Below are 4,552 nucleotides of genomic sequence, written 5' to 3'. Positions count from 1 at the left end.
GCACATGGTCTGAACATCCCCAGCTTTGAAACTTCCCTATTAAAGAAATCAACCTTCTTCCTCAACAAACCCTTCCAAAAAGGTGAGTCATTTGGCTTGACCCATAACTTCAGACAACGTTTTAGAGTGTAGACATTTGTTTCGCAATAGCTGAATCCATACTCTGTCTTCCTCCGTAGCCAGCCTGTGCATGACCTCTTATATTGAAGTAAGGTAGAACAATCTACCATATTAACAATTTTCCTTAATAGAATATAGAGGGGGGGGGAGTACAAGCACTACATATTATGATTGTTTACTTATATAAAATATTATGATTGGCCTTACCTAATTAGAAACCATGCACCCATTAATCACATAGTATGTGTGAAATATTATGAATATGTTTATATTCTTATTGTTCTTAATATCATAACTTCCTGATTGCTTACTTAGATAAAACAAGCAGTAATTATTTAGTCAACACATGAGAGATAATGCATATCAACTTTTCAAGCCTCTACATATAGGTGAGCTTGTAGCTTGGTTTCCACCACAATCTCTAGCGGGAACTTGCGTGGTGTGGAAAACCCGAAGATCTCCTCCATGCTCAGTTCCATGTCATCGGGGAGACTCCACACGAAGCCGTGAAGCAGGTTGGCGAGGCTTAGCTGGATCACTTTCAACCCTAGATTGTACCCAGGGCACATTCTACGACCCGAACCGAATGGTAGCAGCTCATAGTCCTGCCCCTTGACGTCTAGTCTACTATCGAGGAACCGCTCTGGTGTGAACTCTTCTGGTGCTTCCCACAACTCTGGATCGCGACCAATGGACCACACATTGACTAGCACTAGTGTGCCAGATGGGATGTCGTAGCCATCTATGGACGTGTCCTCGCGTGACAGGCGGGGCACAAGCATTGGTGCCACAGGGTGCAGCCGCATGGTCTCCTTCGTGATGGCCTCTACATAGGGAAGGCTCCGCATGTCCTCTTCGGTGACCCACCGTCCTCGCCCCACCACACGGTCCAACTCCTCGGTGGCTTTGGTGAACAACTTTGGCTTCTTTAGAAGCTCCGAGATAGCCCATTCCACTGTGACCGCCGAGCTTTCTGTGCCTCCAGCAATGAGGTCCTGCACATGCCGTTTGACAGTGCTGGCTAGTGTTAGCAGTTCGAATTGGTTGTGATGTGTAATTTGAAGATCTATGTATTTCCCACTTAAAATTGTTGGTCTTAAATGTACACAGAGGATATAATGGGGCTTAAATGGACAAATAGGAGATTATGTGTATAGTAAAAGCTCCCCTTAAAGATATGGATTTTATTTGAATAGTTACTACAAAAAAACTTAAAATTAAGATGTTATGACTAGAAGGAGGTGGAAAGGAAACGAATACACATGTTACTCCTTGGCATGTAGGTTCTCTGATGAGAAGGAAAGTATTGTTCATTTAATTGTGTTGGTAACATAGATGATACACCTAGGAGGACGGATGAGTTAATTAGTGGATTATGAGTTATCGTACTAAGGATAGAAATGCTAAGCATGCTATGTTGTTGGTTATTGTTTAAATGTATCTTGAGTAATAAAAAAGATTTGAGCCTTTTGTTTTCTCGGTGGGATGAAATTTCATATTTCTGATGATGTATCGACTCTGCTATGTGGGCCCTTTCATGATTAAAAGAGACAACATATTGTGGATAGGGTAAGAATTATATATTTTGGACGTAAGGGTGGGGCCTTCTTCGGCATGTAAACTCTTTTTTAGGTGGATGTAAACTCTCTTCTATAAATTATCTAAAAATCTCCTTCATGATTTGTAACAAAAAAATGAACTTATTTGTAAAATTCCAAAAATTCCTGTGTGGTCCGGTAAATGAATTACCAATGCCCTCCATGTATAAATGTTCATCGAGGGAGAAAACCTTTAGTCTCACACCCATAGGCAATTAGGCAGACAGTGAAGTAGGTGTGGGCATGATTTGATGACCGAATAGATAGTAGGACAGAAAAGCGTACCTATTCCGTGCTTCCAGAGTATAGTACTTGTGTTACTCCCATAGGATTTCACATATTTAATGACAATTTATAAAATTATGAAGAAATTTCACAACACTTATTCTACATACATATGTTATATTTCAATAATCGAAATCTAAAATTCATTTGTAGCTTGAGAGTTGAGACGCATAGAAAACACAAATCCAGCATTAATATCGTTGTTGATTGAGTAAATTCACGACCCAAATTGGCTCTAGATCTTCTTCACAGTTAGATCGATTTGTCCTTTCGAAAAGGTGCGATAGCACCCGGGAGTCCCGACTCCCTCCTATCTGGCCCGTTCAGCAAATACGAGAATCGTGCTCTCGTCTGGCAGCAGCAGGCCTTTTTGCGGTGTCAGTTTGATTAGGCACGTCATTTAACCAGACAAACAAGACAGCTCCTATTCATTTTAGAGAGAGGCCTAGGGTGTAGGGTGTAGCGGCGCATCTCTTTGAGGTCTAGGGTGGCAGGTGGTCAGTGGTCACGGATAGCAGCACAGTGGTAGGCATGGCAGAAGATGAGGCGCGTCATGGTTGAATTGTCATACCACAGCACTCGCAGGCTCGCAGCAAGCCCAGCGACCCACCCGACCACCTTTTTCTCAATCCGTCAGGTGAATAGTACTCCAAGAAGTACATGTGTAGGCAGTTCTGGATGGAAAGCTAGAGAATTCTATGTCTCGCCTTGCATGCAAGTAGAAAAACGACAAAAATAAAATGCCCACTGCATGCGTCGAGAGTGGTGGCGTGACACAGGTTTTATCAGTCCATTTGTTTTTTTAGTGAACGTCTATATTTTAGGATTCCTGACATAGCTAGAACTCCATGCATGCCCGTGACATCACCGATGTAGACTGGCCAGTTACAGATGAGCTGGATTCTCCCCCACCGATGAACAGTAGCTGGACCTGCTAATCAAATTCGTGGTACAGAAGCTGGCGCAGATCTCTATGCTTTGTTTTCTAGACGGACGGTACAGATAACAGGGTGTCTAGACACCCGGGTGCTAAAAACCCAGTCTCTTTGTCCTTTTAGTTTCTAGATCTTTGCATTGAAATCTGATTAGATTTTTTTGTGACATGTCATCTTTTTAAGAAGCACTGACCTGAGTGAATGCCTTGACGCTGTCCCTGTTGAGCTTGACCTCAAGACCGGGGTCGCTGGCGTACTGGAGCAGCAGGTCCACCATATCCTTGCTCTCGAAGCTCTGCCCCTCGCGGCGTCGGCGCTCGCTGTGCTCATCCACGACGTGCTCCAGGAACTGGTCGAACATCTTGCTCAGCTTCTTCATCCTCTTGACATACCCCTGCAGATCCATCCAGTTGAGCCATGGGATTGAGTCGCCGATGTTGAAGACGCCGTTGAGGAAGAAGAGCTCGTCGAGCATCCACTTGAACTCCTCGGGCGTGGTGATCACGGCGCCATCCACGTTCCGCACCTCCTTCTCCAGGTACTTCTTGCCCAGCACCATGCGGGTGATCACGTTCAGGCTCGCCGTGGACAGGTAGTCTTTGAGCACCAGCACGCGGCTGGCGCCGCCGAACAGGCCGCGCACGAGTGCCGCCACCTCCTCGCTGCGGATGTACTCGTACGACTGGAGCCGCTTGGCGCTGAAGAGTTCGGTGAGGCACATCTTGCCGGCCTGCCGCCAGTAGGCGCCGTAGGGGGACCAGGTGATGTCGCTGTAGTTGTAGGTGGTGTACTTGCCGGCGGCCGTTTTGGGGCGGTCTGTGAAGACCACGTCGTGGGTCTTGAGGAAAAATTTGGCCATCTTCACCGACGAGCCGACCACGACAGGGAACGACCCGAAACGGAGATGCATGAGCGGGCCGTACTGCCGAGAGAGCGCGTGGATGGAGCGATGCGGGAGCGTGCCGATGAGGTTCAGGTTGCCTATGATCGGCCACGGCTTCGGGCCCGGAGGGAGGTTCTATCCGCGGCCGCGGCGGCGGGAGAGGACACAACTGACCAAGAGCACCGTGGCGAGCATCACACCGAGGAAGGACGCAAGCTGCATTTGTATCGAGGTAGCGGTTCAGCTGCGGGTTGATGCAAGTGCCTGTGCCCGATTGATGCCTTCAGGTTTGAGCTGTGATGATCCTAGCTGAGGCTGCGTGTGGCCTACTACCTATTATAGATGGTGAGTGGGAAAGCAAAGATTCTGAGACCTTCATATCGCAGTTTCTTTAGAGCGACATGGCATTTTCTTGGATGAAGTCTTAAAACTGACATCTTCCCAGAAAATGCTATGTCGCTCTGATACTGCCATCCCACACACAACTAAAAATGCCATCAAAATCGTTCGAAATGCCATGTCTTTGGACGAATGTTCGCCAGGTAACATTACAGAAAGATTCTTATTTCAGATTCCTATTTCATCTACTGGAAGAGGATCGTTTGAAAAAAAAAGATTCTTATGTGGTCATCGATCATCCATATGTGGTACACGCTATGTTGCCGTTTAGTTTCCTTTGTATTGGCAGCCTGGTACCTGAATGAATTGAAGACGGCAAGGGGTAAGGTATG

At 46.5% G+C, this 4,552-nt stretch overlaps 1 pseudogene; it reads right to left on the bottom strand.

Annotated features, from left to right (window-relative positions):
* Nucleotides 1-491: 491 nt before the first annotated feature.
* Nucleotides 492-4,043, bottom strand: LOC109734556 (trimethyltridecatetraene synthase-like; annotated as a pseudogene).
* Between the last annotated feature and the right edge of the window lie 509 nt (nucleotides 4,044-4,552).

This window comes from Aegilops tauschii, chromosome 1, assembly GCF_002575655.3.
Source record: "Aegilops tauschii subsp. strangulata cultivar AL8/78 chromosome 1, Aet v6.0, whole genome shotgun sequence".
Taxonomy (NCBI): domain Eukaryota; kingdom Viridiplantae; phylum Streptophyta; class Magnoliopsida; order Poales; family Poaceae; genus Aegilops; species Aegilops tauschii.
This window is presented reverse-complemented; position numbering and strand designations above follow the sequence as displayed.